This window comes from Aquarana catesbeiana, linkage group LG05 (assembly GCF_042186555.1).
Source record: "Aquarana catesbeiana isolate 2022-GZ linkage group LG05, ASM4218655v1, whole genome shotgun sequence".
Lineage (NCBI taxonomy): Eukaryota > Metazoa > Chordata > Amphibia > Anura > Ranidae > Aquarana > Aquarana catesbeiana.
Window position 1 is genome coordinate 203,543,599 of NC_133328.1, and position 23,333 is coordinate 203,566,931.

Here is a 23,333-nt window from a genome sequence, read left to right on the forward strand (position 1 = left end):
GCGGAGCCAATACTGGTATTTAGGGCGGCCTCATTCCATCCGGTATCTGCGGACCATTTACGGAAATCAACGGTATAATCCTCAACTGAGCGTCGCCCTTGTTGCAGGGTATAAAGGGCCGTCTCTGCAGTTGCCACACGTTGAGGTTTATCATAGAGTTGTGCCATGGCATCAAGGAATGTGGAGACAGAGTTGATCACAGCACTTTTCTGCTCCAGCAGGTGGTGGGCCCATGACTGGGGTTCATCTGGGAGGAGGGAGGTGATAAACCCTACTTTCACTGTTTCCAGAGAAAAAGTCCTTGGATGAAGTGCAAAATATAGAAGGCAAGCATTCTGGAATGCCCTGAACTTTTGTCAGTCCCCCGAGAAGTGTTCGGGGACTGGTACCCTGGGTTCTGGAGGTGGCATCACCACAGTGGGAGCAGAGGCAGAATGTTCTTGGGAAGGAACAGCTGAAGCGAAGGTTGCAGCAGGTGGATTCTGGTGAACAGGTGCAGGTGACACAGCAAGGTTCTGTAGGTGACCTTCCAGCTGAAAGTAACCTTCTTGCAAGTTTATCACCGCTTGGGTAAGGGCCGTAACTTGCTGACATAGAGTCTCTAACGCACCTCTTTCAGCCTCAGACATTATGACTGGATTTTACTGTCGCGTACCAGACTGGAGGCTGAGGTGACCAAAGGGCTCCCCTTGCGGCTGAGTGCAGAGTACCTCTGGAGTTGGTGACAGAGGATGCTATGCCCAGAGATGCATGGGTTGCCTGCAGATGAAGTGGTCTGATGGTTCCAGATGTGGGACACCCTGCAGCAGAGAAGGTGGCCACAGCCAATGATTCTCTGGAAATACTGGTGGATCTTGACAGATGGGCAAGCTGAAGCAACGTCAGAAGCCAGGCCGAGGGTCATAAACCAGAAAACAGTCAGGAGCAGAGGCAAAAAGCGTAGTCGAGATCAAGCCGGGGTCAAACACAGGATATCAAACAAGCAGAACAGGCAGAAGCAGGTCCATGAAGCAAGCCGTGTTTCAGAGCCAGGAGAGAAGACAGAGAAGGTCAAGGGCAAGCTGGGTCGGTAACAGGTAATCAAACAGGAGCACAAGGCACAGGAACACAGGAACCCAGGATACAGGGCTGACGATAATCCAGCAATTTGTGAGAGCCACTAGTGTCCTTATATAGGCCAGCAAACACTGGTAATTAGCACATTTTCTGTACGCTCGCTCGCCGCTGCGTGCCAATCGTTAATGCGCATGCGGGAATTAGCGCAGCCATATTGGATATTGGCATATCTGCCAGTTCTTCTCCGGATTCTTCCCTGACAATGTCAGAAGGCGGCAGGGTCACTCGGTTACGTCACCGGCTGGCCCCACCCCTGCCTATATAACAGCTGTCACAGCCAAGAGCCAGCAGTGGCCGAGAGGCCTCCCATTGAGGCAGAGCTTTTTTTTTTTTTTTTAATTTTTCGGGTCCCTCGGGCAGTGTGATTGCAGATGGATGTACATCCGGGGATCACTTTTTTTAAGATAAAGGAATTGACAAAAACTGTCTATTGGGGTTTTTTACTTTTTGACACTTTTTACCCCATACCCATTTACATGGGGGGGGCAGGATCTGGGGGCCCCTTTGTTAAAGAGGGCTTCCAGATTCCGATAAGCCCCCCACCTGCAGACCCCCACAACCACTGTGCCAGAGCTGTGGGGAAGAGGGCCATGTCCCCATCAACATGGGAACAAGATGCTTTGGGGAGGGACCCAAAAGCACCCTCACCATGTTGAGGGCAAGCGGCCTGGTATGGTTCAGGAGGGGGGTGCTCGCTCACCCCCCCTTTCCTGGCCTGTCAGGCTGCTTTCTCAGATAAGGGTCTGGTATGGATTTTGAGGGGGGGCCCCACGTCAATTTTTTTTTAGAATTTGTCGTGGAGTTCCTCTTTAAAATCTATGTCAGACCCAAAGGGCCTGGTATGGATTTTGGGGGGACCCCATGTCGTTTTTTTTCTTAATCCTGTCATAGGGTTCCCCTTAACCACATTAATGCACTTATTATATACTCTGCACTGTATATATATATATATATATATATATATATATATATATATATATATATATATATATATATATATATATATATATTAAACTGCCTGCATGCCAATAACTAACCTGCCTAATCTAGCTCAACTTCTGAATCATTACTATCACACTACATACGGCCGCTGTGTAAGCAGCCTTATATAGTGTGAGGCATGGACTTAGCCCCCTGAGCCATGATTGGCCAAAGGCACCCTGCCTTTGGCCAATCATGGCTCTCACAGCAGATCACGCTGTGATTGGCCAAAGCATGCAGGTCAGATGCATGCTTTGGGCAATCAGCAGTCGTCAATGCACTGCGATCTGCGCTCTCCGCGGTGCTCGAATTTGCCGCAAACGCCCCATATGTTCGGTTCGTTTGTGAACAAACGAACACCTGACGTTCGAGTCAAACTTACGTTCGATTCGAACATCGGGACCATGCCTAGTACCAATAGATGTTTAACCCACCCCTGCAATTCACAGTATAACACAGTATCTCTCTGTAAACAGAACTGACAGCTCTCCCTACTTGCCCCAACAGACATTCATACGGCTATTGTAAGCCAACCTTTCTTATAATGAGGAGACTGGGTTATTCATTCCTTCAGACTCAGCTGACAAGGGGCTGGGCAGTATTATGGGTTTTGTTGGGTTTTTTACCAAAGGTTTAGTTTCCACCTTGGAGCTGCACAGCTGCTGCCAGAACCTGAGTATATATACCACAATCTACATCAGTCCTATAAAGAGATCATACTCCATTTAGAGACAGGTTAGCATAAGTAGTATTAGTATAGGCAGTGGGGGTTTGTTGGCTGGGGGCAGGGGGGTTAACAAAACAATAGTGTACTGTATTGTCCAAGACGAAATATGAATGTGGAACATTGTAATTCCTGTTGTATACTATAAGGAGTCACTGAGGAATTTTATAATAACAATATATAATGTTCAATGTATTTTTATTATTATTAAGACTGTGCAGCAATATTATGTGAAAACTGTAACAAATGTTAGTCTTTAAGGTTATACGTCTTTTCAAGCATATAAAATCGAGACACAAGGTAGCTCATTAAGGACTATGATTACATTCTGTATAAATGCTTATTATGTTTACATAAGATGGAGACAAAGATGGAGACAAACAAACAGGAGAAAGGAGAGCAAAAGAAAGGAGTGCCAGATAAACCATGAGTCTGAAAGCTCTATAGAGGTTGGAGTGGGGAGGGGGGGGGCAGTTGTGTGGAAAGGAGGGAGATATTACCCGGCTCTCTGATGTAATTCTTCATGTCAGAGGTTTTAAGCTATAAGCTTAATGTTCCGTGATAAAGCTGTGAGGAGGTTATCCACGAAGACCAAATCTTAAAAAATGTTTATCCGCAGAGATGGCCATCAATTTTTCATTAATCATTGTACCGAGAGTTTTGACCACTAAGACATTTAATGAAGGTGATTTCCATGAGTGGGCTATAGTTTGTTTGGTGGCACTACATATTAATCCATTAATTTTTGTTGTTTTATGATGAATATCTTGAATAGGTTTATTTAATAAGGTGTCAGGGCCTGGATCACCTGTTGGTGGCACTGTGGTCCCCAGAGCGGAAGGTTGTAGTTGTAGGTGTCCACCAGGGGGTGCCTCCCAGCAGGCGGCAGATCCCAGTAATCAGTCTTCACCTGATGGTGGCTGCTGGGAGGGTATTTAGTCTCTCCTCTACTAGTTCCTCTTGCTGCAGTGTTTTGCCTGCTAGCCAGATAAGTTCTTGCTGATTTATATTTAGCAGTGGCGGCTGGTGCTCAAAATTTTTTTTGGGGGGGGCACAAACAAACTGAAAAATTCTGAAAAAAAATCATCAATTGCAGCCTCACTGTGCCATCAATTGCAGCCACTGTGCCCAAAACAAGGCAGCCACTGTGCCCATCATATGCAGCCACTGTGCCCATAAAATGCAGCCACTGTGCCCCATTAAATGTAACCACTGTGCCAGCAATTGCAGCCTCTGTGCCCATAATATGCAGCCTCTGTGCCCATCATATGCAGCCTGTGCCCATCATATGCAGCCTGTGCCCCTCATATGCAGCCTCTGTGCCCATCTTATGCAGTCTGTGCCCATCATATGCAGCTTTTGTGCCCATCATATGCAGCATGTGCCCCTCATATGCAGCCTGTGACTGTCATATGCAGCTTCCGCCAGTCATATGCAGCATGTGCAAATCTTATGCAGCCTGTGCCCATGATATGCAGCTTCTGTGCCCATCATAAGCAGCTTCTGTGCACATCATATGCAGACTCTGTGCCCATCATATGCAGCCTGTGCCCATCATATGCAGACTCTGTGCCCATCATATGCAGACTCTGTGCCCATCATATGCAGCTTCTATGCCCATCATATGCAGCCTGTGACTGTTATATGCAGCCTTTGCCCGTCATATGCAGCCTGTGGCCATCATATGCAGCTTATGTGCCCATCACCATCTTATGTGCCAATCATATGCAGCCTCTGTGCCCATCTTATGCAGCCTCTGTGCCCATCTTATGCAGCTTCTGTGCCCATAATATGCAGTCTATGCCCATCATATGCAGCTTCTGTGCCCATCATATGCAGCCTCTGTGCCCATCTTATGCAGTCTGTGCCCATAATATGCCGCCTGTGCCCATCATATGCAGCCCGTGCCCATCACATGCAGCTATGTGCCCATCTTATGCAGCCTCTGTGCCCATCTTATGCAGCCTGTGCCCATCATATGCAGTTTCTGTGCCCATCTTATGCAGCCTCTGTGCCCATCTTATGCAGCCTGTGCCCATCCAATGCAGCCTGTGCCCATCCAATGCAGTCTGTGCCCATAATATGCAGCTTCTGTGCCCATCTTATGAAGCCTCTGTGCCCATTTTATGCAGCCCCTGTGCCCATCTTATGCAGCCTGTGCCCATCATATGCAGCCTGTGCCCATCATATGCAGCCTGTACCCATATTATGCAGCCTGTGCCCATCATATGCAGCCTCTGTGCCCATTGTATGCAGCCTCTGTGCCCATCGTATGCAGCCTGTGCCCATAATATGCAGCTTCTGTGCCCATCTTATGCAGCCTGTGCCCATCATATGCAGCCTGTGCCCATCATATGCAGCCTCTGTGCCCATCTTATGCAGCCTCAGCCTCTGACCATCATTTCTAGCTTCTGTGCCCATCATATACAGCCACTGTGCCACTGTGCCCCCCCCCCCCCCCGCGCGCTCGCAGTCTGACCGGCACACACTTACCACATCATATTTACAATGATAAAGTCAGCATCCCGGGTTATGGAATAATCCTCACAGAAAACCTTCAGGTATCAATACTACCCACAGTGGCCTCAGCACCTATTTAAATTGCGTTATGAAATGTTTATTGGTTATAATAAATAACAGACAATAAAAAGAGTATTCATTTCATATACAGTAAAAAATATAATAATTTCATATATGTATAGGAAGTATGCACATAGCATGAACATGGTAAAAAAAATATATGTACACATATAACAGCACATGGTTTGATGTTGAGAATAAAAAGGCATAATATTGTTGGCAGACACATGCCTTGTACCGATCGGTGCGTCCACATGGTATATGTATATTTACTGAATAAAGTAGTTGGAGAGAACAGATAGTATAAATAAGTAGAATTCCATATAGGATGTAGCTGGAACATCTAAAACAAAGCTTGACGCGTTTCGTGGGTATTTCCCCACTCATCAGGAGCTGATGTAACAAAAATTCCTAAAAGATACATATAAAAATAAAATGAACCATGTTGTCCATATATAAGACTAAAATATATATGTAAATAGATAAACATTTGATGTATACAAATGGTTAGACCAAACGCACTCACCAACTCGGACAGCAAGTGCGGTGCGCGGCGATGGACGTAGGGCGGGCCAGAAACATGACCTCTCCACGGGAGCCGAGGCAGCATGAATATAGATGCAACAATGGGCAGGGTGAAGAAGGGCAAAATGGAGCAGAGAGTGTTCAAAAGCAGGAGTATGTTATGGTGGGAGCAAACTTATCTGGGAACAAAATATTATAGGTATATATATAATTTGCAGTAGTATTTTGCAAATAGCAGTAGTCAAATATGAATAGTGAACCCAGTGAACTCCAAAAGAGGGATAGTGTGAATAATAAATGAATAGATGAGTATTTAAGAGGTCTATAAAAAAGACAGTTTGACCACAAAATGTGTTAAAACTAAATCTTTATTCATCTGTTGAATAATAGAATTACAAGTGAGTTCTAATATATGAGAAACAGGAAACAGAAGCATCTTAGTAATGATGGCCCATCACCTGTAGGCAATCTACTGCAACCACAAATACTGGCTTTCTATAAAATGATAGCCTATAAATGTAACAAATATACATTACAGTACAGCAGGAAAATAATATTGCATACGTGTCAACCAAATACCCTCATCAAGCTATCCAGAGAAAGTTGTATTTCCAGAATGCTAGCTGAAGAAAAATGTTGATATCAGTCAGTCTTTCAGTCATTTAGTTTCTGCATACTACACTTCACAGAATTAAAACATATCTTTATTCTTTCAACTTAAAGGAACTCTACTGCTCAACTAAAATGTATATGTAAGAGGTACCTGCAAAGAAGAAAGTACATACTTACCACTTTAGCTGCTCATATAGATAAATGTTTCTTTGGTGAAGAGAACCCATCCCCCAAAGTCTCCCCCAAAATCAACTTTCCTTGAAGTGCTTCACTCAGTAGTTCTTCCCACCAATTCCTATGTCACTGCAAGATGCAGTGTCTCCCTGTCATATATCCACCCCCCCCTGTGCTTCCTATAGCCCTCACCTAGCTTCCTGCAGTGCACCACAATACCCTAGAAATTGCCACAAGCCCCCCTGTAATGCCCCTCAGCTCCATTAAGTGCCCTGCAGTTCCCTCTATATACCCCGGCCCTTTAGTGGCCCCAGCCCCCTGTACTGCCCCTCAGACAACAAGCTATGCCAAAAGGTGGCAACCACCCCAATTTAAAACGAGCCATTGCAGTAAGGTGCACATAGAAGGGCAATGTACATCACAAACAAACAAATATTTCCCAGCACACTTACCAGCTAGCCTGAAAACAAACCAAATTGACCCTGTCTAGCAATTCACATTAAAAACAGAGGGTTTCGTTACACACATATGTAAATATATGTGGAAGCCACAGTACCCACGTCAAGGCTCCTCTGTACACTGAAGTACTAACTCTTTAGCTTGGAGAGTTTCCAAGTTGAAGCATTTATAGCAGTGGATAAATTGAGGGCAGGCTTGCCTGGAGAAAGCCCATTGCTCCTAAAGGGCTGGATTCCCAGCAATAGCACAATGGCAGCTGAAGGCATCCAATGTGCCCCCATAACAAATCAGCGAACAAGCTATACAAAAAAAGATGGCAACCACCCCAATTTATAACTTTCTTTCCAGTAAGGTGCACATGGAAGAGCAATGAACATCAAAAACTAACAAAAATTTCCCATAACACTTACCAGTTAACCCTAATGCCCCGTACACACGATCGGACATTAATCGGACATTCCGACAACAAAATCCATGGATTTTTTCTGACGGATGTTGGCTCAAACTTGTTTTGCGTACACACAGTCGCATAAAGTTGTCGGAATTTCCGATCGCCAAGAACGCGGTCACGTACACCACGTATGACGAGACTATAAAAGGGCAGTTCAGAACCAAGCGCGGCACCCTTTGGGCTCCTTTTGCTAATCTCGTGTTAGTAAAAGTTTGGTGAGAGACGATTCGCGCTTTTTCAGACTTGTGGTTTTCAGATCGTTTTCTGCTGTTCAGTTTGTGCTTGTGGGTTTGTATCTGCTCTTCAGTGCGTGCAGTCAGTTTGTATTGTACTATTCATTGCGATATTGTCCGCTCGTTACTGTTTTTCAGGTCGCTCTTCACAGGCCTTGCTGTTCTTCAGTGCGTTCTGTTACTTCGTTCTGAGCAGCCGACCGTTTTCTAGCCATGTTGCGTATACGTACTCCTCGTAGGGTTCGTGCTGTGCGGGGGCTTGGTGTTGGGGTCCTGACCTTGACACAAGTCCAGTCCTTGAACAGGGTGGGGAGGAGTTAATGGACCAAGAATTGGTTGCTCCAGCATGACTAGTTCTGTCATATGCCTTTGCTCCGTGAGATCTGTGAGAATAATCCTGATGATTTCAGGAACTTTCTCCGGATGACGGACCCCATATTTCACCGTTTGTTGGCTTTGCTGAACCCCTATATCAGCAGGCAGGATACCTGCATGAGGCAAGCCATCACTCTGGAGCAGATGCTCGTCACCACCCTGCAGCACTTGGCGACGGGGAGAAGTCTGCGGGACTTGAAGTTCTTAACAGGCATCTCCCCCCAGGCTCTGGGGATCATTATCCCAGAGACCTGTTCTGCCATCATCGAGGTCCTGCAGAAGGAGTATATGAAGGTATGATTTTTATCCTTTTTATCCTTTAACATCACATTTTATTGTATATAATGTTTGTTATATATTGTATTTCTTTCCTTATTCCCTAATTACCATGATTGTAATATGCTGTGAATGTCCCCTTTGTTCTCATGCATGCTGGATTTTTATGTAATTATTTTTTTTTGTCCTTCATACATATTTGCCTTCACTTACCTCCCCAGCATGCTCTCCTGGCCCTATATTCACCTCATGTAGTCACTTAACAATGTATTTTATCAGCTCCATAGTAGTGCTTGTTGTGGAAAATTTTATATTAATGTATTGTCATAAGAGTCTCCCAGTGTATGTCCTCTTGCAGCCCACTCTAAAGAGCTGACTGGGATAGACTGACGCTGGTTGAGATCTGTTTGGTAGTGAAAAGCTCTTTGGGGATGTAGAGAAATGTTTGCGGAGTGGGGACGTGTCCGCCAGCTAAGGGCCCCTGTGTGATGCACAGAACGATCGTCTGGTGGGGGTGTGTTCACTCTGAAAAGACATTATCGGTTTAACGAGTGTGCTCTCATGTTGCCCCTGTGTGCCTGATCAACACATTTGTGGCGCAATGAGTGTACGCCTGCTGATAATCTCTCGTCCACAAAGACAGTAGAATAATCCAGGTATACATTGTTCTCTGGAACAATGTATAATAGGGATTTCTATCAACGGAAATACGGGAGTCTTTTGGGTTGTTCTGGTTGGAGACAGAGTTAATGTTTGAAAGCCATGTGGCTTCTAAAAGCACATGCACCCTGTCTCTGCTCAGACACACCCATAAGACTCCTGTAGTCATTGTTCATTGGTTGTTGCATTTTCCTGTGTTAAATCCTTATATGGTCATTCACATCCTGTGACGTCACAAGCTTTGTAAGAGGTGTTATTGGCTGTTGGAGGCCGAACCCTCGAGCTTTGGGACTTCCTGTTATGCTAATAAAGAGTGAGCACACGGCTGAGCAGGCAGTGTGTTCTTGGAACTGGAAGCATGAGGTTGTGTCTATTTGGGAGCATGGGGCACACACACCAGAGGATGGATACGATCAAAAGGTGAGATGCATTTATATCATTAGACAAAATTGTTATTATGATTAGAAACAGGAGATTTGGCTGTGTGCTCTGTGTGCAGACAAATTTCTATGTCATGCTTTACCCTAAATACCCCCAAAAATGTGTTTAAATTTGATTGTTGCTTAAAATTCATGCAGAGTTCCAGAGGCTTTTTTTTTTGTGTGTCCCCAAATCATTTGGAACCCTGCCTCCCCCCAACTGCTAAGTCAGCTGGTACCAATTCTCTATCTCTCCTCAATCATCTATCTGCTGACTTTGCCAAACCCATACACACTATACCCATCTCTTCTGTGCTCAGATTTATGGATGAATTCCCCAAAGCATGTAGTGCAAGGGCCTGCCTGTATACTTTCAAATGGTACTGTTTAAAGTTTTTGTATCATTTTATTAGCTTGATAGGTAATAGCAGAATGTCCAAATGTGCTAAAATGTGTACAGTGTGTATTTATATCTTTGTATTATGACACTTCTTACCTGTCCAGTGGGCTGCCAATAGTGTAACTAAGGAGGGGCTGGCCAAAGTAATACCCATTATTTAGGCATTCATCTCTCAATGAAGTGGAGAGGGTTACCTGTCCAAGAGTCCCCCCCCCCTATAATGTTAGAAATGGCCCATGAGAGGGGGGGGATCTGATAGTTGTACTTTGGTCTTTGGTCTTTAAAAACTCCCTAAAAAAAATGTTATACTGATGTTGGCCAAGAATGATTGTGTCTAATCTGCTTTCCCTGTTTATGTGCAAAATTACAAATTTTTTATTTTGTTTAGACTCCACAGTTTCCTTCCACGCCACAGGAATGGCAGACTGTGGCCTCCCACTTTGCCCAGCAGTGGGACTTTCCTAACTGCGGAGGGGCAATTGATGGGAAACACGTCCACATCGTCCCACCACCCAACTTGGGGTCATACCATTACAACTATAAGGGGTTCAATAGTATTGTGATGTTGGCGGTGGTGTCGACTACTTATGAGTTCCTGTATGTAGACATGGGGAAGAATGGCCGGATGTCCGATGGTGGAGTCATCGCCCAGACGGAGTTCTACAGGCGTCTCCAGAATGGCAGCTTGGACTTGCCACCTCCAGAAGACAATGTGGAAGGACTCCCATTTGTCTTCGTTGCAGATGAAGCATTTGCGCTGGGGGACCATCTTATGTGGCCATTCCCGATGAGGACCCTCACCCCGGACCAGAGGGTTTTTAATTACCGGCTGGCCAGAGCCAGAAGAGTGGTGGAGAACACGTTTGGAATCATGGCCAGCTGGTTCCGCCTATTTCTTGCACCCATACACATGGCGGAGTACAAACTGAATCACATTATCCTGGCGTGCTGTGTTCTACACAACTTTTTACGGCAACATTCTGCCAACTATGCTGGCTCAGTTGGGCCTGAGGCCGGAATTCAAAATGAACCAACCATGACGGCGCTTGAAAGTGGCCGTCCTGGCTTGCCCCCCCCGAGTGCCCGTGATGTCCGGCTAAGATACCTTGAATTCTTTGCGGGTAGGGGGCTATCAATATGCCAGACAATATCTAAAACCTCTTTCCAATTAAAAAAAAAAAATCTTTGGTGACAATTACTGCTTGTGTTTTTTTTAGCTGACCCTGACAGAAATGTGGTGAGTCCTGAAAATGGTGTGATTGTGTAACATTACAAAGCAATGTTGGGTGTTATTTACTAAAGGCAAAGACACTTTGCACTACAAGTGCACTTGAAACTGCAATGAAACTGCACTTGTAGTGCAAAGTGGATTTGCCCTTAGGAAATAATACCCATTGTCACTGAAAACAGCAATTAGAGCCCCACAAAAGTGTTGTAGCGTTGAGACAATAATCCACACAATCTTGATTAACAATCTTTTTAATACCAGCACAATCACATGTGCATTTTAAAAAGGTTTTTAAAACAAACCAACATGTTTGTTGTATAACAATTTTGGGGCTCACATTAGAAAAAGTAGAAATGTCCATTTGAGATAAAACTGGCAAGTTTAAATCCAACTAGAAAGACACAAAACTTGAACTTACAAAGTTCTCATTTGGTAGAACTTGAAGGCAATATCAGACATGAGTATTTACAAACTGTGTTTGATATTGCGTTCAGATGGGGTGAAGTCACCCCAGGAAAAGCCAAATTTTGAAGCACACAAATTTACGAATGTCAACATGTGCGACCTGCCATCATGCTGGATCAAGGGACGTTTTGGGGGTGCAACCCCTTCCTTCGGCTACTTTATTATTGAGGAAGGTGTTGCACCCCCAAAACGCGTCCATTGATCTCCCGTGATGGCAGATAGCACATGTTGACACACTGTGTGCATCTTCAAAATTTGGCTTTTCTACAATTTGTCAAAAAATGTTAAAAAAATTGTAGCACACCAAAAAACAAAGGGATTTGGAGGGCTTTTAAACTCTCCCTAAAACATCAATGATGTTCTTATTTTTTTGAAGAACATCATTGATGTTTTTCTTGATGTTTTCCAAGTCCCTATTACACCCCATGATCTCCCCAATCAGGATCTGTGCACTTTCCGAGGTGAAAGGATCTGGATCCACAACATCACGATCACCTAAAAAGATAGAAACCAAAAAACACCATGTATTATAAATATGCCGGCATCCATCTCTTACCTGAGCCTGTGGTCGCAGACACTCACCTGTTGTGGTGACAATTTCCACCACATCTTCCTCCTCCTGCTCTGCTGGTCTTAGGTGGATTTCCCCTTCTTCCAGAGGTGGGGGGTCTGTGGTCTCCTTGGATGAGGGGTGTCCTCCGAGTCTTTTCTCCCCTATGTTAAAAAAAATGGTATACTTAGCACACAGATATTTGATGTCAGAACTATAAATATGAAACATTGCTTGGAAGTGGGGTACAATTTTTTTGTGGCCAGAGTTCCAAGATGTTGCATTTTTCTTGTCCTTTGTCAAGCTTGAATACTTTACCTGTCTTGTACAAGCTTCACAGATGGAGACACCCCTATAGTATACACTGGAGCACCTGTGTGGGACCCCCTAATAAAAAGGGTGTTCTTGTGTCCCACACTAGTACTCCAGCGTCCAGATGTGTAAACAGCTGCTGAGTGTACTCTCCTTACACAGAATCTAGTTTGCATTTCATTCTAGTTACAAACCCATCTACACAACCAAATATTTGTCAGACAAGTAGGCCCTAAAAAATGTGGGGAAATGCATATGGCCAAAACAATGGTGTTTTCTAGGCCGAACGAACAATGTTTGATACGAGCGAACAATGTGCCCATGAACATGAAAGTTGACATTTTAAACTGGATAACAGTTAATAAAAGCACATGGAGCAGCAATAAACATAAAGAATATGAATACAGGACAACTATTTACTTTTTGCAGCACTCTCCGGATCTTTCTGTACTGCTCGTGCTCCCTTAATTTGATGTCCAACCACCGTTTCCTGAGCTGATCTTTCGATCGTCGTACCCCGAAATTTCGGTGCAGACTCTTGACTACTTTCGCCATGATCTTGGCCTTTCTGACATTGGGGTTGGGGTAAGGTCCATACTTCCCGTCATAGTCGGCCTTCTTCAGGATGTCCACCATCTCCAACATCTCCCCAAAGGACATATTTGATGCATTAAATCGTCTCTTCAGGGATCGGGACGTTTCAGGCTCCGGGCTTTCCTCCTCCTCCTCCTCGTTGCTGCAATTAGCACGCACCTGCTGTGTCTCCGCCATGTGCTCTTCCCCCACTGCGCCGAACGTGAAGGGGCGGGGAATAGACCAGAAAGAACGTCAGGGGCGGGTGGAGTTACAAGCATGCGCAGTGTCTATAAAGCGTAACACGCGTGCGTAGTACGTACGATCTGTGAGCGGAGGAAGGAGTATCGGAGGCGCCGATCGTGAAAACGAAGGTAAGATCTAAACTTGGGCCTATACTGCTTCTAGATTGAGGCCTATATTGTAACTATATTAGGAGAGTTTCGCCTGACATTAGGGTTTGTCTTGTGTTGTGTCTTGCAGATAAAATGGATGGCTTCAATGACCACAACTTCCTCCCCCAGTTCATAGACAAATACAGGGAGCTGCCCTGTCTGTGGCAGGTGAGACATCCCCAATACAACAATAAACAAAAGAGGCAGACAGCGCTGGAGAAACTGCTGGAGTTGGTGAAGCCGGTGGTCCCCACAGCAACCATCCCCTATTTAAAAGCTAAAATTGGTGGCCTGAGGAGCACTTATCTAAGGGAGCGCAAGAAGGTCACAAGATTCCCAGAGATCAGGAGCTGCAGCAGATGACATTTATGTCCCCAGGCTGTGATACTATGAGAGACTGCGATTTCTGTCAGACCAGACTGAAGTCAGGGAATCCCTCTCCACCCTTCCTTCCACCCTACCTTCCACCCCAGCTGAGGCTTCCGATGTCCAACCTGGGACTTCCAGCCAGGAAGAAGTGGAGGAGCCCAGCTTGAGCCAGGTATAGCATTCTTCTACAGATTTCTGGGCAATAAATAAATGATGTTTACTAGATGTTATTATTGATCATTGGATGCTGATTTCATAAAGTGTTTTACATATCAATAGACAGTAGTGGGCACCAAAAAGACGGACAAGAAAGAAAAATGCTGGGCTCAGAATGATAGTCTGTTATATTTGTTAACATTCAATTTGCAACAGTCATGAGATGAAAATTGTGTGTGATTGATGAAGAAAAAACTAAAACTATGTCCCTTTTTCATACACAGGAAGACCTCAGCCAGGACGAGGCTGTGGAATGTGGCAGCCAGGAGGAGGCGGGGGTTAGTGGCAGCCAGGAGGAGGCGGGGGTTAGTGGCAGCCGGGAGAAGCCTGGGACCAGTTGTAGCCTGACCGAATCGCAGGTTCCTCCCCTCCGCCTTCCATACAAAAGACCGAGGAAGAGGACTCACGTGCAGGATTCAGCACTCAGGCTCATTCAGGAGGCTTCTGCATCCCTCAGAACCTTACCCACTCCTGAAGAGGCCTTTGCCTGCATGGCTGCCACCAAACTGCAGGGCATGCAGGAGGGTCAACGCAAGCTATGTGAGGACCTTCTGTATAAAGTCCTAAGTAAGGGGGTGAGTGGCGAAATAACACCCAATACCCACCTGAGTGAGTTGGCCCCTCCTCCTCCTGCCACAACTCCACCACCACAGACACAGCGTGGAAGGAAGCGTGGAAGGAAGACCAGAGAGTGATGGCCCTGGGTTCAGTCTGGTCTGGCCAAAGATGCAGCCTCTTGTATGACCACAGCTTGGGGACATGTATGTCATCTGCTGCTTTCAGGATCTCTGGGACTTCTGGACCAGACTGCACTCCCTTAGATATGGACTCCTCAGGCCACCAATTTTGCTTAAAAAATTGTTGATGTGTGCCCTGGGGGTCCAAGGCTTCACCAATTTCAGCTGTTTCTCCAGTGTTGCCTACCTCTTTGTTTAGTTGTGAGCCCTTAATAAAGGAATTTTTGTTTCAATTATACTCGCCTATGTGTGCTTTCCTTCAAAAAGGACAGTTTGTTTGTGAGGAGGCAGGTACATTTCAAAAATACAATGTGAAATGAACAAGAGACACCAACACCAAACAATCTCCTTGAGATTAATTAATACAAGATAATAATGGTGTTGTGGTAACTTCACACACAAAACACACACACAAATATTATGGAGTAAAACACCAAAATACCAAAAAAAAAAATCAGCCTGGGAAAAAATACAAACATACAAAAAAAAAAATGCCTTGACCAAAAAATAAAAAATATTTAAAAACCAACAAAAAAAAAAAATTTGGTCAGATGTGACAAATCTAAATATATTGCAGGAATCACAATAAATAATAAAGAAAGAAGTTTGTGAGAAGTCTGTGTGAAAATGAGCAGCAAAACTCTTATAAAGAAGAAGAGAGTGCGCTGTATTAAACAATTTTTTACATTGCAGCGTGACGAAAGTGCTGTATGCATTCCGAACGCTAATTTTACCAGACCAAGCTGTTCCGTCTCGGAATTTCTTCTGAGCATGCGTGGCACTTTGTGCGTCGGAACTGGCCACACACGGTCGGAATTGACGCGATCGGATTTTGTTGTCGGAAAATTTTATAGCCTGCTCTCAAACTTTGTGAAAATTCGATGGAAAATGTCCGATGGAGCCCACACACGGTCGGAATGTCCGACAACACGCTCCGATCAGACATTTTCCATCTGAAAATCCGACCGTGTGTACGGGGCATACCAATTCATGTTTACCACTTCAATACCGGACACTTTCACCCCCCCCTTTTTGCCCAGGCCATATTTTAAGCTTTCAGCACTTTCACATTTTCAGTGAGAATTGTGCAGTTATTCAACACTGTACCCATATAACATTTTTTTCACACAAATAGATCTTTCTTTTGGTGGTATTTAATCACCACTGGGTTTTCTATTTTTCAGTAAATAAATGAAAAAAGGCAGAAAATGAAAAAAAAATATATTTTTTTTTCGTCTGTTATAAATGTGTGCAAGTAAATTATCTTCATAAATTTAGGCCAAAATGTATTCTGATACATGTCTTTGGTGAAAATAACCCAAATCAGTGTATATTATTTAGACTGTAGGAAAGTTATATAGTCTACAAACTATGGTATATATCTGAGAATTTATCAATTCTGATGTACTGACAGCCTACTGTATATAATTTTTTGAGGTCCGAAAAAGCCAGAGCAATACAAATATCTCCCAAATGACCCTTTTTTGGAAAGCAGACAGACCAAGGTATTTAGTATGAGGCATGGCATATTTTATGAAGTTGTAATTATATGTCACAATTTTTTGAAAAATAATTTCTTTTCACATTTTTTTTTAAACTGTCACCAGTGCAGTACAGCTTTATCATATAACTGGTGTGGGAGTGAGCAGGGACACGGACTGATGACAGTATGTAAAAGAAAAAAAAAAATGTTTACATACTGTGACCAGGGCAATCCAGTGTTACCATAGTAATACTAATGTTCTGGGGAGGTGATCAGGATTTTTTATTTTTTTTTAACACACTGTGCATTTCACTGCTATAAGGAAGCATTTTTATTGAATGATATAGATTCTTTCAGGGTGTATTGTTGTAATTAGCTGTGATTGGCCACAGCTAATCACATGGTACAGCTAGGCTGTGATTAGCCCTGTCTGTATCATGTAATCACTGTAACTAATCACAGATATAAACAGGATAGTACACAACGAATGGCATAAATCAAAGCCGTTACTTGTTTACAATTTATGTGATCTGCTGTGATTGATCACAGTGATCACATGGTACCGGCAGTGGGCTGGTACACTAATCTGTCATCCACTGTGTCTGGTAGACACAGAAGGTGACAGATCGCGCTGGAGCCCATTGTGCCCGCAAGAGGTGCATTTTGGGGAGGATGTCATATGATGTCCACCCACAACAATAGGGTTCCTGATCGGGCATCATTTTACAATGGCCCAGGTGGGAAGCAGTTAAAAACAGAGTGTTTTGTTGGCCCTTAGCTCTCATTTTCCATTGCCATCTTTTATATCGTCACTTTATCATATACAGTATGCATAGCTCCCAACTGTCCCTGATTTCGAGGGACTGTCCCTGATTTGGAGCAAAGTCCCCCTGTCCCTCTTTCCTCTTCATTTGTCCCTCATTTTGCTCTGATCTAAATAGTTTATATAAAATGCATTTTTTATCTTTCAAAAAGTGTTTCCCAGTGCTGAACCTTTCATCCAATTTCTAAATTGCTGCATTTGTAAATTTCAAAAGCCAAAAGGAATAGTAGTGGTAAAAAAAAAGCACTTGTGGGTTTCACTAATCAATTTTCCTTGTATAATTCTCTGTTAAGGGGGCATGGCAGGGGTGTGTGTCCTATGCCTACATACTTTGGCTAATAGGTGTGTCTCGTTACCATTTAAAAAAGTTGGGCGGTGTGAGTATGTGTAATAAACTTGGAAAATATGTTTTTGTATGAATCTTTTGGTGCCAGTTCTTGCTAATAAATGAAGGTATTATATGTAAGGTACCAAGCTCATGTTGGAACACAAATATTGCGTATTTAGGGAGAGTTTTATCTGCCAACATGTTGAAACATTATGAGGGCAGATTTAGCTCCTAGTTATGACAGTCCTCATGAGAAACCAGAACAGTTCTACACCTGGATCCATACTTTGGAGAAATTTTCACTTCCTGTGTTGAGAGTATTATCATTTAAAATGGTCCCATTGTCTACTTTGATTAACCACTGGTGCTCTGGAAGGTTTGGCTCCCTTCATGACCAGAGAATTTTTTGCCTTTCAGCACTGCGCTGCTTTAACTGGCAATTGATTGGTCTTGCAACACTGTACGCAAATTAAATGTATATAATTTTTTTCACACAAATAGAGTTTTCTTCTGGTGGTAAAATTGATAGCCACTGGGTTTTTTTTATTTTTTATTATATAAATGAAAAAAAGCTTAAAAAAAAACTGAATTTTTCACTTTCAGCTATAAAAAGTAAGAGGTAAATTCAGTCGTTTTGGGCTCTGCTGTAGCCCGTGGAACATTGTGGGTAGAGAGGGTAGAGTCTGAGCTGGCCATCATTCCCTGGTTGGGAGAGTGAGCAATGAGGGGGGGGGGGGGGGGGCAGAGAGTAGCAGAGTCCTTTGCCTGCTGGAGAGTGACCCGGCCTGGAAGTGCTGTTAAACCTTCCAAGGCTCAGAGAAGCTTTAAGAAGTCCTGGATGGTTTTAGCTCACCAAGGAGCTGAAAGATCACCCCAAAGTCTCAGGAACACCTGGGTAATGTCCACAGAGGATCTTTCTGGGATACTTTTGTGCCAGTGTCAGCTGAAGCTAGGAGAATGCCTTCAGTTTGCTTGTGACACAGTGAGTAGGCCTAAGAGAAATCTTGGGAGAGAACCTGTTGCCTTTGCACCCCTTTTTGCTAGAGGGACTGTTCAGGACCTGCTTGCCAATAGTGGAAAGGAAACCCCCTGTGCTGAGTTATTGCTACTTTCTGTGCAGAAGACTCTGCTTTATTTCAGTCATTGCAAGAGTGTTCTCCTTCAAATTATTAGTTCTGGGAATCCCAAAGCTTTTCCCAATCCCTAACCTAGTTCTACAAGACAAATAAAAGCCAGAAAAAGACACTGTCTGCCTGATTAATGTGTGAGGACTGAGTGGCACTTAATGCACCTGGCTGAAAATACCCCATGTCTTGCTGTTTGCACCATCAAATGATCAGAACCTTAACAGTGTGTCACGTACCTGGTGATGGAGCCTGACATGGAGAGGAAGGTGATCTGTTACACCTCTGCTTTGGTACTCCTGATAAGGTAACAGGAGGTGCAAGAGCCTGGAGTTGGACGAGTGCCTGGCATTTCTGGTGATGGCGGTTGCAGATGAGAGGTCTGTGTGCACTTGTATGCAGGCTGGATCGTGATGCAGGGCAGCAGGCACAGTAGGCTGGAAGACAGTCAGCAGGCACTTGCGGCTGGCAGGTTATGGGCAGCAAGCACTCGGCAGACCGGCAGGTGGCAGACAGCAGGTACTTGGCAGGCTGCAGGGGTAGGGATGGCCTCCACGGGCTGGACACAGAGCCGAGTCAGGCAAACCAGGTCAGTAACTAGCAGGCACCTCAGGTACAGAGCAGCAGGCAGAAGAAATAATCAGGTTCAGGCTGGAGTTGGCAAAGGTAAGGCAGAAGGATCAGGCCGAGACATAGTCAAAGAGCAAGCCAGGGGTCGGTTCAAGCTGAGTTCAAGCGTGGTCAGACAGATAGTAGAACGGCAACAGGAGATAAAGCACAGGAACAAGTATCAGGTAGCAGAACATTGTAGACCATAAGGCAAGGTCCTAGTGCAGCAGAGGTGTTTAAATAGCCCACTTGGTGCCAATCTAGTCGTGGGTGTGCACACCAACGCGCAGATGCATTCTCACATGCACATTTGCTCTGGATAACAGGAATTCTCAGTTTGTGCATAAATATGCGCCTATTCACATTTGGTCTTTCCTGACGATAGGTCTGACTGATAGGAATTCTCTGTCTGTGCATAACAATGCGCCTGGGTATATTTTGTCTTTCCTGACACAGTGGGAACATACAAAAAGATCTGTACTATATCACTATTTTGAGGTTGCAATTTTTATCAATGTTCACCATTTCTTAACTTCTCAGTTGTAGGCTTGGCACCCTCATGTGACTGATTGTGTTATTATTATTATCCATTATTTGTTAAATTAATTTATTATTCCTATTCATTCTTTTTTTTTTTCAAAAAAATTTGCCTTCATTTAAGGAGCAAAAAATAAAAAACCCAGTGTTGATTAAATACCACCAAAAGAAAGCTCTAGTTGTGTAAACAAAATGATAAAAACTTTTTTTTTAAAACCAGGATTGCTTTATTGTAGAAAATAAACATATACAATAATTTAAGTTCACAGTCAGTTGTTTCAAAGTTACTTATCGCAGTCTTGTCAGCATTTCACATAGGGTATACATCATAAACAATAGTCAGGAGAAGAAAAAACAATATAAAGTCATAAACCATTATTAATAGCAATAACTTCTGCAGTTTCCTGTTCAAGGGTATATTTCCTGAGTGAGAGAGAGATGAATGCAGGAGAGAGGACATAGAAGGGGGAGAGACCACTCGGAGTAATATCCTGAGAGAGAGCGGGGGGAGGGAAGGCAGCAGAGATCAATAAGACAAAAAATATCGAGGGGCAGTTAAAAAAAGTCCCACTATTCTATTAGCATTGTCCCACTACTAGATCAACGCCCATGATGACCACACTTTGTCAAACTTCCATGGGCATCCACGATTGATATACGTCAACTTGTATAAAGGGAGGGCAGCATTTACTTTCTTTTCCCATGTAGCTATACCCGGGGGGACAGAAGAAGACCATTTACACAATATTTCTTTCTTTGAATAAAAGAGCAGATATGAAATTAATAGTTTGCTATGATGTGGCCGCTGATCATCTTCATGTATACCCAGTAAAGCCAGTTCCGGCGTCACAGGAACATTCAACTCGAGTCGGACATTTAATTGGTCAAATATTTCTGCCCAGAAGGTCGACAGCATGGAGCACTCCCAGAACATGTGCAGGTAAGTGCCCGGATGTGTCAAGCATCTGGGACATTGTGGGTCTCTACCATGATATATTCTAGACAAACGTATCGGGGTAAAGTAAACCCTGTGAAGGAATTTGGTTTGTATAAGTTTATCTCCTGCAGCTATTGCTAGTTTGGGGCCCTGTTCAAGACTATCCTCCCAATCTTCCCTCTCTAAAGATGGGATATCAGCCTTCCATTGTTCCCAGAGTCTATCCATTTTTGCACTATCAATTGGGAGTAGGACACCATACAAAGCCGAAAGTGGCTTTGCAAGGTCTTCATATGACAATAGATTCTCTACTGGGTCCAACTGTAAAACAGATTGAGTAGGAAATTGGGCTCTGGCTGCGTGTCTTAGTTGGACATAACGAAAGAACATCCACCCAGGTAACTTATACTTCCTAGATAGTTGTGAGAATGACATCAGTGTGCCCGTAGGCATAATATCCCTTAGTGTCTTAATGCCGAATCTCGCCCGTATCTGAGGATCTGGTATTGTCCTAAAATGAGGCAGGTTAGGGTTTCCCCAGAGAGGCTGGACCGGTGACCAGCGACCCACCTGGAGGAACCTACGTCTAGCCGCAATCCAAACCCTTATCGTCGCCCTAGTCGGTACAGGGAGATCCTTATAGGCTCTCACTCCTCTATATGCCAAATTTTGTAATTCCTGTAGTGAACCTAGCCAGGCTGCCTCCACACAAACTGCAGCATTAGATCTGCTCGCCGTGAACCACCAGTGTACAGTAACCAGCATGGCTGCCCAATAGTAAACCCTGAAGTCCGGAAGAGCCAGTCCCCCCAGATGTGTGGGTGCACGCAGTGTGGTCTTTGCCAGTCTTGGTATGGACCCGTTCCATATAAAAGAGGTGATGCATTTATCAATTTCTTGAAAAAAGATCTGCGGTATCCAAATTGGGCTATTACAGAAAAAATAGTTGAATTTAGGTAGAATGATCATTTTAAGAATATTTATTCGGCCCAATAGGTTCAGTGGAAGTCCGGACCAAGACTGGCATTTCTCCCGCAGGAGTCGAAGCAAGGGGACCATGTTCAAATTGTAGTATTGACCGGGTCCCTAGAGATTTTAACCCCAAGGTACTTGAATTCTCCGACCCACTGTAGTGGTGAATGATTGTGTGGGCCTTGGGACTGCCTATCCAGAGGAAAGAGGACCGATTTATTCCAGTTGATACGGATGCCTGCTAGCGTACCAAACTTATTAAATATCACCAGAGCGGTGGATAGCGATGGACCAGAGTCATTCAGGTAAAGTAAGGCGTCGTCCGCGTATAAGGATATTTTCTCCTCCAGTGTGCCAACCCGGATTCCCCTAATCTCTTGAGACTCCCGAATCATAATAGCCAAAGGCTCTAGGGCCAAGGCAAATAAACTAGGGGACAGGGGCCACCCTTGGCGGGTACCCCTGTGCAAGGAAAATAGATCCGACAGTCGGTCGTTAGTACGCACCCTAGCTTTTGGAGCTCTATAGAGTAGTCGCATCCAGCGTATAAAGTTGGGGCCAAACCCGAAATGTTGTAGCACCCCCCAGAGATAGGACCACTCTACAGAGTCAAACGCCTTTTCGGCGTCAAGGGAGGCAATCACCCGAGATCCCGCTGTATCTTGACTAAGCGACAGGTTCACGAAAAGGCGTCTAAGGTTTATGTCGGTGCCTTTACCCGGCATAAACCCTGTTTGGTCGACGTGAATCACTGTGGAGATTACCGACGATAGACGATTAGCCAAAATCTTTGCTAGAATTTTCGCATCAACGTTGAGTAGAGATATTGGTCTGAAGGATGCACACTCCTGTGGGTCCTTCCCAGGTTTAGGTATTAAAACTATAATAGCCTCCTCCATAGACTCCGGGAGAGCATCTGTCTCCACCAGGCCAGAGAAAAGGGATCTCAATCTGGGGGCAAGCAGTTCAGCGTTTTGCGAGTAAAACTCTGTAGGAAGGCCGTCTGCACCCGGAGTTTTACCGCATTGTAAACCGCTAATGGCAGCCTGAACCTCCTCCAGAGAAAAATCCCCCTCCAATAAGTTCCTCCGATAAGGAAGGGAATGGTATTGCGTCCAGATACTCCTGCAATTCTAGTGGCGTGAACTGGGCTCTAGTGGCGTATACCTCCCTGAAAAACTTAAAGAATTCATCATTTATTGCCTCTGGGGAGGAAAGTATCTGTCCACTATCATTGCGGATACTGGCTATGTGAGTGAAAGCTGTCTGGTTCTTTGCTAGCCAGGCCAACAGCCGCCCATTTTTATTTCCGTGCTCAAATATTTTCTGCTTCGCGAATAGCATAGATTTTTTAGTCTGCTCAACGTTATGTAGGGAAAGCTCACGTAGGGTAGTTTGCCAGATATGATAGTTAATGTCACTGGGGGATTGAATATATCCTGCCTCCCTTCTAACAGCCTCCTCCTCCAAAGTCTCCCGTGTTTTGGAAGCCTCTCTCTGCAAGAGAGATATGCGGGCAATGTATTCCCCCCTCATCTTAGATTTGAATGCATCCCATAACTCATTGGCATTAGCAGATTCCCCATTTTCATTCCAGTAGTTACAAATATTTTCCGTCATTGATTCTTGGACTCTCTCATCCTTGGCCCAAAAACCGGACAAACGCCACAGCCTTAACCCCGGGGATTTT